Here is a 13320-nt window from a genome sequence, read left to right as displayed (position 1 = left end):
TCGTATGCGACACAGTTAGGCACAACTGAAGGTGGGTGTGTTTTTCTGCCGCAGATGAAGGCTCGGTATTGGGAAACAAGGATGATGCAGCAGAGCAGGGAGAACGCCTACCTGAAATACAGGTGTGAGAGTTTGATGTGCGTTTTTACGGGTGTTTGGAGAGGTGACGGCTATGCTGTTTCCTGCCTAGGAGAGGACATGGTGTTGTAATTCTTAGAGATGTCCATTCTTTTTCTGTGTTCAAGACTGCGCATGATGCAAAGGGAGATGCTACCTGTGGGATCCGTGAGGCGGGAACTGATGCCGGGAAGGCCTGAGTTGCAGAAGCCTGTGTGGCAAGGTAGGGAGCACGATGTGAAATGCAGCAGCCTGATTTCTGCTGTGAAACCACATGGTGTCCTTCCTGTTCCTGTGGGTGATTGCTGTGTGTCCACCTCCAGCCTGCAGGTTGTCTGAAGGGGTGACAGGAGGGTGCTTTTCTTATATGTCCCCAGGCAGCAGGACACTTGCCCCCGTGACAGGTGGAGCTCACGCCGCTCCACACCTTCCCCCTGCTACCGCCTTCCGAAGAGCTGAGCCTGAGAAGGCGCGAGACGAGCGCCCTTCCCACCTTGACTCAGTGGTCAAACCTTGACAAAAAATAAAAGACTATTTGTGAAAAGGGGCATTTATTTACTCATTATGGAGGTTTCTATATTTTTGTTTTATTTGTCATCTATAGGACCATATTGAGCAATGAAATATATTTTACTCCTCTCATGTTATCGGTGCAATGCCATAGCTTTATTGCTCAATCTGTCTATGATTTCTTTTTTTGTGACTATACAAATGTCAAAGTCTGTTTCTTCCCTGAAATGTTTATTTGTTGGCCAGTCACGCATTCTAGGTCCCAAATGCAGGATGGACAAATGAACCATCCACCTGTGGCCTGAGAAGAGAACATGGGCTGTTCATGTTGAGGGTTTGTGGATGTCCCCATGCAAGGCTATTCTCACTTAGGTGTTTAATCTATGAAGATACAGTGATTTTTTTCTGATGTGTGTTGATCACCCCAGTTTTAGTGTTGATAGCCAGTTGTACCCCGACCTGTTTACACGTGATGGGTTACTTACAGAAACACTGGAACCAGGGCCCTGGAGTGTCTCAGGCAAGAGGAGACTGGTGTCTCTCGTTGCAAAGGACTCACTTGAGTCACGGGTGAAACCCTCTGATAAGGGACCCAAGTGTGGGAAAGAGTGCAAGATGGGGAGAGGAAGGCATGGAGGGCACGAAACCAATATAAAACTCTGACCTTTGTCTGATCTAGCATCTAGAGTGGTTCCCAGGATGAACAGCAGCACTAGCCCTCAAAGCGACCCAGAGATGCATATGGTAAGTGCTTGGGCATTTTTAGTTGTGTCCGTTTCTGAAATGGATTGCAGTGTGGACAGGTCCCTGTCCTAGCCTGTGGCCTTGGTGTGTGTCCTGCGATCATCCCTTTCAGAGTGCACACTGTTCACCCAGGAGCCTCTGCCTGCTGCTTTAGAGATCTTCAATTTTGTGCTTCCTCCCAAAGCTGTAGATGCTTTGAGACACGTAATGGTAGGATGCTCACCTCAAGCATCTGTGTGTGTATGTGTGTGTGTGTGGACGTGCGTGTATGTGTGTGTGTACATAACTGAAGGAGGGTGACATCTCACCCCACAGTGAAGTGAGCTAGTCCGGCTGACTCCTTGTCGTTTGCTTTCCTGCGGGAGCTGGAGCATTTTTAGTATTCGGGTCAGGAGACTAACCTGGGAGGGTATCTGCAGAGGTCCTCAGATGGAAAATGGGAAAAGCCAGGACCGCGTCACACTTGCCCCACATGCTTTGGGCAGCTTGAGTGTTTGTGGAGAAGGTGAGCTGTGACCTCCCGTGCGTCCCATCTGAGTGGATGAAGACGACAGCTGGAATCCCTCCAGTTGGCCCCTGGGTGAGATGATGATGAACTCTGGCAGGTGCCAGGTGTGTCATAGAAAACACCCCCTGGAGCCCTGAAGAGGGAATCCCAGTGACTCTCTGCAAGGCCCACACCTCACACGTGTTTTACTTGTGCTTCCATGAGCGGGTTCTGATGGGGTCTGATGGCTGTGCCAACTCATAGGGTCTCTCCCGACCCATCTTGGGAGCATTGCCTGTGCTCCCCAGACACACTGGTTCCCATTTGGGGGTATCAAATCGGCCCATCAGTGGGTCTCAGCACCAAAGACTAGGCATTTGCTCTGTGCCTGAGCTAAGGACTGTCCGAATGTCGGGGACGTAGATCCACAGAGCTGGTCTCGCTCACTCAAAGGGGTCCTGTTACTCTCAGAAAGCACTCTTCCAGGTCCTCTGCAGGACTCCAGACACTCCTATCTCGTCAGCGGTGTCTGTGGCCATGGACAGCCCTTGTGGAGTGTAGGAGATCCCATTGTCAGGGAGGGAAGCAGAGCTGTTCAGGGGGGATGGTGGTGGGCTTCCGGCTGACCCATAAGCACCTGCACTTCCACGTGTGGACAACAGGTTTTCCAGGGCCTATCATTGTGTTTGTTCTCAATGTATAGAAGGAGCTGCTCTGTTTGCTGTGATGGGAGAGGTGTGGTCCCAGCTGTAGATACTGGCCTGTCGTAAATGGAGTTTTTCCTTAGTTGATTATCCTTGGTGTCACACTCTTGTCTCTGTCGAGGTGTGCAGATCTATATTAACATGTGGTGACAGTAGTTTTCCCCATGGAATCTCTTCACCCCAGGTGCTAGGTGAGACACAGGGGGCGGATAGCTGTTCTGGCACAGATGCTATAGTATTGGAACATGGTGGTGGGGAAGATGTGTGTGTGGATGTGTACCCCTGCCTGCCCACAGTGCACTCCGGGGAATTAACTGGGGGAGGAGGGCCCCTCCCTCCACAGTGAAGTCCTCTGGCCAGCCCGACTCCCTTTAGGTTACATTCAGGTGCACTGGTGTTGTGCTCATGCTGGGGATAGATGGGTCTGGGAATCCTCACAAACGGAAACTGGGGAAAACTCTCTCTGCATTTTATACTGTCTCCTTTGCAGTCTGCAATGTTCTCAGGGCATGTTTCACAAGTCATCTCCATTTTACTTCTGCTGGAAAATGTGCCTTGCAGAACCAGCCCACTTAAGACCCTTTCTACAAGTATTTTGAAGTGTCAAAGCTCTTATGTGCACTGTCGTAATCGCACACTGGGTCACACGTTCTGAAGGGGGACATCAGTGATTACGTGCATGATCACTGCCTCCCAGCCCTTCAGCTGGGTTTCCAGGAGCAGGTCATTTGGTCCTAAGTTACTGTGAGAGTTGATTTCTTTTCTCATCACACATGTGGAGTTTTCCACTGGGAAGCATATACCCTTTTGTGAATTCTCTTATATAGCCTTCCCATCTTCATTTCCCATTGTACAAAATTACTCTGGAACTCAGTAGGTTGAAATTTCCAAATGGCTGTGTTTTCAGACAAACACAGGGAACGCCTGTGTGGCTCAATGTGTTAAAGCCTCTGCCTTAGGCTCAGGTCATGAGCCTATGTCCTAGGATCAAGCCCCACATCAGACTCTCTGCTCAGCAGAGAGTCTGCTTCCCTTCCTCTCTCTCTCTCTGCCTCTCTGCCTGCTTCTGATCTCTGTCTGTCAAATAAATAAAATCTTTAAAAAAAAAAAAGACAAGCACAGCTTCTCAGTGTAAATAAAGGTTTTTGATATCATGTCCCTTGGACGACACTTTTCCAGTGCCCCTGTCAGACCACAAGGCCCTAATTCCTCAAGTGTCTTTGTAGCCATGGACAGAAACTGTAGAGAGTAGAGGACCCCTTTGTCAGGAGCGAGGCAGCGTGGGGAGAGTCAGGGACTTACAGGCCAACGATTCCCCTCAAGTGGCTCAGAAACTTTGTGGAGAAAGGGCATTCAGTTTCGTCACATTCTCTCTATTCTGCTCAAAGCAAAATCTTCTCTGGTGGCTGAGGAGGATAGAGGAAGTATTGTCCAGGATTTCGATGCCTCCGTGTCTGGAATGTGCTGCTTTAGTTTGCAATGATCCTTTTTCATCTTGAAGACACTACTTCTTGCTGGAGAATGTGGGCCGACATGGGCAGTGATGTGTGGTGACAGGCTATTCCTGTAACAGCCATTGCCCTCTCCCCGCTCATTGTACTGGCCCCAGCTGGGAGGGGCATGTAAGTTTTCTAGCATGATGCAGCTCTCCTGGAAGGTGGTATTGGAGAAGGAGCCGGATGCTGAGAGCTCTTTGTTTTGGTCTCTTTTCTTGGTGTTGCAACTTTTGTCTGTTTTGCTAAAATATTTTCTTGTCTGTTCTGCAGGTCGCTAGAGGTGTGAGAGAGTTCCCTCATTGCCCAGGGCTCCTCCGTATGCCCTACCACATGGGGTGGAATGTACCAGACTTCCCTCCTCCTCATCCACCTCCACAGTGGTCGACATGGGGGCCTCGGCCACACCTCGTTCCTCCACCACAAGGTGAGATGATCTGAATTGACATGGGTCATAGAGCTTATTCATAGTTGAACCCCTTCTGTCGGTGGAGAGGATGGAGAGGTGGTACCACAAGGTTTTGCAATGCAGCAATAAGCCCAAGTGAGGACATGGTAACATTCCTCCACTTTGTCTGACGTCCATATCATGGACTGTCTGGTTCGCCATAAAGAACTGGGCAGCAGGCGTCTACTATGGAGCAGAAAAGTGACATTCCACAGAGGACAGACATAGAAGCATTGCCCAGGTGTACTACACAGACACGATGTTCTGGGCTCTGGGCTGGATGAAGCACAACCTTCACATCAGTCTCACATGTGGAGACCCCCAGTTGTCCAGCATTATAGATTAGTTCTGGAAACATATGTCCCAGGCAGAGTGGTCGTATCTGCGAGGGTGATGGACAATTCCCGCCTTTGTCCACAGGGGTCAGGGGAGTCCTGTGAGAAACACAGTGGACCCTCCAGAAGGAGAGAGGGGAATAGGCTGGGGCAGGGGTAGAGGGCTGGCTTGAATCCTGTGTGGTCGTTGCCAGTCTGAAACCACCTCTGTCCCTTCTCGGCCTTCGGTCCCAATCAGAAGCCTGTGGAGCCCAAGGGGACAATAGCAGCACCGTGCATGAGAAGGTCCCAGAAAAGAACCAAGTAAATGCAGGCGTGTTTTCAGTTGTACCCATTTCTGGAGTCCTGTTCCTCTCTGGGCAGCACAGTGTCCTGATCTGTGTGTGTTGGGTATATCCTGGGGTCTGTGTGTGGTGTCGTTTCCCGTTCAAAGTGACAAGTCTTCATGCAGAGCTTACAGGCGTCTATTTCCAGATCATCACCTTCTGGTTGTGTCAGTGGAGCAAAGGCAGAGTTTGTGTTCAGGGCTTGACATTCAAGGGGAAACCAGGCTGGGGACGCTGTATGATTCTGAAGTTCTTCAGGACACACGTGCTTGTGCCTGGCTATTTGCACACACTAAGCAGTGGGCAGGTGCCATTGTTGGGAAGGAAGTGTCTCCGTTGCACAATGGCAGACATCTGTCTCTTACCGTTGTGCACATCCAGCATCTGCATACGTTGTTCTGGGAGGGAGAAACACCTCTCATTTCATCTGCAGTGTGTAGGGTTTAAGCTGTCATTTCCTTAGTTGTATAAACGCCTGACACAGGTCTGTGGTCCCTTCATTGTTCATTAGCGTAGGGGTCTGCCCTTGTCCTCTGCAGTTTAGAAACTTGTAGGCAATGCTCTTGTATGGTCTGGGAGGTGAGAATGAAAGAAAAAGTGGCAGATGCTGGAGGCAGGTGCAGAGGGTTTGTTGGAATGTTGCCCAGTCACTTCCAGGTGGAGAAGCTTCTGTCTTTTCCATGGTGTGGGTCAGATATAGATGCTTGTGCGTCCTTCACAAGGACCAGCGGTGCTGACCACAGGCCTCTCGTGGCATGAGGGAGTGAAGACTGCTAAAGACATGGTAACTTTCTTCTGGTTGTTCTTTATTTATAATTGATGGACCTTGTCTTCCAGTCATACTGAGAGGGTTGTAGGCTCCTTGTGGTGGCAGAGACCTGCCCTTCTCCGAATGCTGGGCACAGCAGGTTTCACACACATATGGTATGGAGACGATGCTCTGTGCTCCGGGAGGGATGAGGACTTAATGTGAGGAATTGAAGGTGTGTGTCTGAGAGAAGGGAGGGACACACTGATGACAGGACATAGACCGTGTGTTCTGTATAAGGGAAGAACTAGAGATGTATCCAGAAAGAAGGTAGGGAGCCCTGAGTCACACAGAAACAGGAGGTTGTGGATGCCCAGAAGGCCTGCGGTGCTCAGGGAGAGGCTGTGCTTCTCTCAGGGAGGGTGAGGCCGTTCCTGGCAGGCCAGCAGCTTGAGAGTGAGTGTGAAGACACCATGCCGTCCACACCGACTGCAGCATGTGTTCACTCACACAGTGTGGATCACGCCATTATTTGTCTCAGAAATTCATTTTTGCCATGAGGCCATTCACTCATAGTCTGTGAAGAGCGTTGTTTCCCTGAATTTCTGAAAATTCTGAACCATGTGAAAGAGTGTCGTGGAGATTTGGGAAATTTAACTTGGTCTTTGGGGATTCTTGTCTGGCTGACTTTAAGTCCCGCAGTGAGAAAACATGAAGACAAGACGGAGAACCAGTGAAGGGTGGCCGCCCTGGCCTCAGCCCGAGTCAGACTGTTAGTGGGAGAGTCAGGGTTGGCCAGGAGCAGCCCTAGCTGGAGCCCTGTCACCAGGCCTCCGCATCGGCATCACCACCCTGTCTATAGCTGTGCATTTCCCTGGGACTTCAGTCCCAGTGTCCAGATTTGCCTGTATTCCAGATTTCTCAGTCCAAATACCAGCTCTCAGTGGGGCCTTCTCAGAGCCTCAGCTTTTATTTTAATCTGCCATAGAGAGAACATATTGGATTCTGAGGTCACTAGAACAATAGGAGTTGAAGTACATAAAGAACCTGCTGGGGCTCCTGGGCAACTCAGTGGGTTAAGCAGCAGAATCTTGATTCCTGCTCAGGTCATGATCTCGAGCTTTAGAGATTGAGGCCCAAGTCGGGCTCGGTGCTGAGTGTGGAGCCTATCTGGGATTCTCTCTCTGCCTCACCTTCTCCCCCATCCCTCTTCGCTCGCAAGCTTGTGCTTTCTCTGTCTCTGTCTCAAAAAGAAAAAATAATAATAATAATTGGCAAAGAATCTGGGCTCTGACCATTCACCATTCTCACTGTTTAAATGAAAATAGCTCCATGCCAATGAGCATCAAAAAATGTTTGTTTAAGTCCATAAAATACACTAAGAGTGTAATACCTCAGCCCCGGTAGTGGCAATTCTCATTTCAAAGACAAGGCAAAGAGCCCCCTTTTTTTCTATTAAATGTCAGGTCCTAGCCACAATGAAGTAAAATATAGTTAAGAGAACAGGTACAATCAGATATTTCTATGTGAGATGTGAAGACAGTTATTGTCTATTACATACAGACTCACAGATGTGGCCACACACCCAAGTGTTCATCCAAGGCCTCAGATACAGTATGCAAGGCAGAGAGCATTTAGGAAAACATAAGATCTCATTGTACTAACCCAAATCCTCTTGCCTTACAGGGTAATCATTTTGTAATCTGAAGACTTCCTTGACCTCCAACAACCAGGCTCCAATGAGTTTATATCTAGTCAAGATATGAATGTTTCTTCCTGGTGGTCTGAATGCTTTCCCTGCCCATCCTGTCCCCTGTGCTTTGTCTCTCCTGGTATCTCCCCAATAAACTGTTCATGGTTCTGTCTCTGTGTCAGCATCTCCCTTCAGGGGGACCTAGAGTCCCTCTCCTTCGAGGGCACAGGGTGAAGCCTTCAGACAGATAACACCCTGGCAGCAGTGGGGGGATGGAGGATAGAGCAAGATTACCCTCCGTGGTAATTCTACTGCAAGGGACCCCAGGAACCTTTCTGGGGAGGGGCCCCAGGTTGAATTTAGATCTGCTGGTGTTTATAGTAACTCTGGTGACAGATCCTCTTGAGCACATGGCACCTGCTTGTTTAGGGAGTTAGTGATCAGTGGGACAGGTGGCTGTCCCTAGGCAGTGGTCTACTGTGACAGTGAGCAGAAAATGAAGTGTCTTGTGAGCCCTGAGAGCCTGGTGAGGAGGCCCTGCATTAAACCAGGTTTTGTGCAGGGTTTTCACCTCACCAGCTGCCCCCCAACCACAGGGGGGCCTTGAGTGGAGCTGATGGTGGCAGTGTTTGTGGTAAGACCCATGATGCCCCACAGTCCTCCCACAGTTTCCCTGTTGAGGGATGGGCAGGGCAGAGGTCCCAGACAGGAGACCCATCCCTTCCTCAGCAGCAGGAGGATTTGGGTGTATATGCTTCTGTCCCCTTTTAGGCCCTTTTTTCCCAATCCCTTCTGCAGCAGAGCTGCTGGATCCTGCAAAGCCCTCCTTCTTCCCAGGTTATGGGGTCCAGCTCTATTCTCTCATCGCAGGATAGAGAGCCAGAGCTGTATTTCCAGCCGGTTCACCCGATGCCCTGGGGAGACCTTGGGACCTTTGCAGTAACTTCCTGCCTACTGAGGTGTGACAGAGAATCTGCCTTGTTGGCTGAGTGCTCAGTACGGGACTCTGGGAGCTTCCCCAGAACATGCTGGTAGGTGAGAAAGTACAGTAGACGATGACATATTGGGGCTCTTCCCAGGGTTTGGTCCTCATTGTCCCTGAGGGCATTTGAAGACCCTATTGTACTCAGGGGTCTCTGGATTGAGAGGTCATGGGACACTGCAATAGAAATACTGTGGTTGGTTTTTTACCAATGCCGACTTCTTTCTGGGGAGAAAACGTGACTCAGCTTCAGAGAAACTGGAGCTACATTGGGTTGGGCCAGGAATGCAAGAACCATTGACCTTCAGGACCTTCTAGAAGGAGGAGCTGGGATCCCACTCTCTGAGTTCTGCTAGACCCAGTACCCCAGGTAAAAGCACAGACTGTCCTGCACTGATGCTTTTATTACTTTTCAGTGTTTATTTTTTTCCAACAATGTTACAGTACTTGGAAAACAAGTGCAAACTTGACAGGTCCCTGATTCCATAAACCTTTCATTTTTTTTAAGGTTAAATTTACAAGGAAAACAGGAATTGTTTTATTTATCCTTTCTCATGATCATTGGAAGGAAACTCATCAATAATATCTTCAAAACGTGCCTTTTACCTCATCTCCTTTTCTCTGTTTTCTTTTTTAATGATTTTATGCAAGTACAGTGGTGAGGAGGGGGAGGCAGAGGCAGAGGGAGAAGGTGACAACACTGAGTGGGGACTCCAACGTGGGACTCGATCCCAGGATCCTGACATCAAGACCTGATCCACCCAGGTGCTCCTGCTTATCTCTTTATTTTCAACTGAGATTTGCCATGTTTTCTAATTTTCTCATGAGCCGGGAACAATCTTCAGCAGTTTTAAATTGGTTAAAGAGTTCAGGAAGATCTCTTTCGCAGGATTCCACTGAGATTTCTTCTGTTCAACGTGTCAAGACCACTTCTCAATATGCGAAAGATTGTACTAAGCAAAATCTGTGAATCAGCATTTGAATAAAAGCTGCTGCTATTTGTTGAAGATATTAAAATAGATGCTTAGATCGACCGATTCATGCACTTCCCACATTTTCTTTTCCTTTGTTGCTTATTTCTAATTCAGATATCATATGCATAGCTCTTCCTGAGTTTTCCATGCCTCACACGTACCTTTAGGTTCCTTTGTGACTTGTAAAGAAAACAGACCTTCTGGTGAGCGTGCAACTTTGTGTCCCTTCAGGATTTGTTGTTTACATCTCTATTAACGTTTCGCACCCATTTAAAACTATCATGCCACCTTGACATATTACAAAAGAAGTGTAATCTATATGCATCCATATGATTTCATTTAATTATAGTGTATTTATTGGAGATTTTCTGTTTATGACTAAGGCCTGAGAATATCTCCCAAGTCCATTGAATTTGGAAAAATCACATATCCTAAGTATGAAATTTTGAAAGTTTGCATATTGAAATATGGAATATGAAAGATGCAGGTTTGCATCTCCTAAATGGAGATGATGTCCCTCTTAAGGTTAGTTTCTGAGCAAGGTGCAAGTGGACGTAATCATTGTGAGGGAAGAAAAAATGTCTTCCATTCTTTTCCAAACATGCTGCAGTTGTTCCATTATCTTATGTCTGGATATGGGCAATTATTTTTTCTTTTCAAATTTTTATTTAAGTTCTACTTAGTTAACATGCAGTGTATGGATATAAGCAATCTTTTGATGGTATCCTTTTTTTAACCATTTTTTGATTCCATAAATTAACATATACTTATTTCTTCTCCAAGCTAAGAAAATCAACCAATGTATCATCTATCTTTATGACCCAATTCTTTATTTTTAGGATTTTATTTATAAATCTGAGAGACAGAGAAAGAGAGAGCATGTATGGAGGGGGTTAGGCAGAGGGAGAAGCAGATTCTGCTGAACAGGGAGCCTGCTGCATGGCTAGATCCCAGGACCTTGAGAAATGACCAGAGCAGAAGGCAGGTGCTTAAACCTCTGACCCACCCAGGCGCACCCTTATGACATTTTTTTTTTAAGATTCCATTCATTAGTTGGACAGAAGAGTAGGCAGAGAAGCAGGCAGAGAGAGAGGAGGAAGCAGGCTCCCTGCTCCGCAGAAAGCTCAATGCAGGGCTCGATTCCAGACCCCTGGGATCATGACCTGAGCCTAAGGCAGAGGCTCTAACCCACTGAGCCACCTAGGTGCTCCCCTTATGACATTCTTTTTTTTTTTTTTAATTTTATTTATTAGTTTTACAGAGAGAGAGAGCACAAGCAGAGGGAGTGGGAGAGGGAGAAGCAGGCTTCCCATAGAGCAGGGAGCCCAATGTGGGGCTTGATCTCAGGACTCTGGGATCATGACCTGAGCCAAAGGCAGATGCATAACAACTGAGCCACCCAGGCGCCCCCCTTATGACATTCTTAATATGACATCTCTTATAATTGAAGCTTTTCCTCACTGATGGGCTTTACCTGTTTTCCCGTCAATAACCAGTGGATAGCATTTTTCTTTCAATATTCTCAATAGAGTTTCAGGTCTAATAGAATGTTGTAGTAGCATTACAAATTATTTTTGAATTTTGTTATACATATAAGACTAGATCTTACTATCACTATATGGTTAGGCATATAAACACTATAATAATCTATAATACTCTAAATTCAGAATCCTTCCAGAATTTGGGCTTTCAATATTTTCTTGTGATCCCCTAAGATGTAAATTATTTATTGCACAAAACTTAACATCTAAATCACTCCCAAAATATTCTTTCATTTTAAAATATTTTTTTTCATTTCCTACAAAGCACAACAGAATAAATTATGAGTTTGAGTAATTTGTGACCTTTGTTTTGAAAAAAAAAAAAAACCTTCATGATGAAATATTACATCTTCATTGTGACAGATTCTGCTTCTGTTCTGTGATATCAGTGAGCCAGAGATGGCCCCTGTATATTGGCAGGCTGCAACCCATGAGCTAAAGACCTGTGGCTGGTGCCTAAGTCAGATTTGTTTTCTACACATCCAGTCTTTTAAAAACATAACCCTGGAGAGCAGATGTTAAGGTATTGACTGCCTGCTTCAATTCTGTATGTCGTGAAACTGTGACCAACATTTTCTTATCATAAATAAAGTCAGTGAGTCAATCAAGCAATCCAGATTAATCCTTCAGCTCTAAAAGACCCTGAACAACTCTTGGCCTTCTAAATCCCTGATGCAGAGACCCCGCACCCCATCCAGGCTGCAGAAAGGCATTACTTAGGCTCATGTGTACTCACTTCAATATCCCCAATATTGGAAGGATTAATACTGTGATGGGCCACCCCTCTTGCAAACCTGTCAGTCCCCCAGGATATGGGGGTTCCATGTTACTGTCACATCTTTTTCCTTCATCCTGAAACTCATTGAACTCACTCTACATCCTTCCAGTCTTGGAATGTCTTTATAAAATGAAATATTTGATTGTCCAGTTACTGCTGAAGAGGATGAAGGGGAGGAAGAGAAAAATGAGGTATCATGAGAACAATTGAGCCAGCCAACATGAATCACTTGGCCACATGTATTTTTTTTTAACAGGTTCATCCCTGGTGTAAAATATCATATCCTTCATTTTTCATTTTTTGAGGAACCTCTGCACCATTTTCCAAAGTGGCTGTACCAACTTCCATTCCCACCAGCAGTATGAGAGGGTTCTCCTTTCTCCCAACTTCTCCAACACTGGTTGTTTCTTGCCTTGTCAGTTTTTGCGGTTCTACCTGCTGGAAGATGGTATCTGTGTGGTTTTGATTTGAATCTCCCTGATGGCTAATGACGATGAACAGTTTTTCATGCATCTGTTAGCCATTTGTATGTCTTCTTTGCAGAAGTGTCTGGTCCATCTTCTGCCCATTTATTGACTCGATTATTTGTTTTTTGGGTGTTGAGTTTGAGAAGTTCTTTATAGTTCTTGGATATCAGCCCTTTGTAGTCATTTGCAAATAAGTTCTCTCATTTTGTGGGTTGCCTTTTTGAGTGTTGACGGTTTTCATTTGTGGCGCAGAAGCTTTTGATCTTGATGAAATCCCAAAAGTTCATTTTCACTTTTGTTTCCCTTGCCTTTGGAGGTGCATCTAGTAAGGAGTTACTGTGGCTGAGGTCAAAGAGGTTGCTGCCTGTGTTCTCTTCTAGGATTTTGGTGGATTCCTACCTCAGTCTGAGCTCTTTTATCCAGACTTTTCACGACAGATAACAAAGTGACGGTTGGCAGCATGGTTGAAGTAGGTGATAGGGATGAAGGAGCTGCTTGTCCTGATGAGCCCTAGAGAATGCATGAAAGTGTTGAATCCATCTGTTGTATTCCAGAAACTAATATATGTGAACCATATTGGAATTAAAGAATTAAAAAAAGGAAAATAGTTTGCAAACTGTGTTAGGTGTATGGAAATGTTTAGAACTGTCTTTTCTATTTGGTTTTGTTGGTAATCTAAACCTATTACAAAGTGAAAAGTTTATTAGTAATCATTTTTTTTATTTTTAAATGCATAATGTAGCATAATTATTTCTACCACTACTTACTAGGAATTGACACCTATTCTCTTCTATTATTTTATTTATTTATTTATTTATTTATTTATCTATTCATTTATACTATTTAAACATTTTATTTATTTATTAGACACAGAGAGAGAGATCACAAGTAGGCAGATAGGCGGGGGGGGGGGGAGAAGTTCTCCGCGGAGCAGAGAGTCTGATGCGGGTCTCCATCCAAGGACCCCAAGATC

The 13320-nt window shown here is 46.1% G+C and overlaps 1 long non-coding RNA gene across 1 annotated transcript; it reads left to right on the top strand.

The window, feature by feature from the left end:
• Positions 1 to 1357: 1357 nt before the first annotated feature.
• On the top strand, positions 1358 to 7744 carry LOC309854023. The gene is made up of 3 exons (XR_014306068.1): positions 1358 to 1371; positions 4329 to 4482; positions 7599 to 7744. It is a non-coding gene; the product is annotated as an uncharacterized lncRNA (long non-coding RNA).
• Positions 7745 to 13320: the final 5576 nt, after the last annotated feature.

The sequence above is a fragment of the Mustela nivalis genome, assembly GCF_964662115.1.
Source record: "Mustela nivalis genome assembly, chromosome: 19".
Lineage (NCBI taxonomy): Eukaryota > Metazoa > Chordata > Mammalia > Carnivora > Mustelidae > Mustela > Mustela nivalis.
This window is presented reverse-complemented; position numbering and strand designations above follow the sequence as displayed.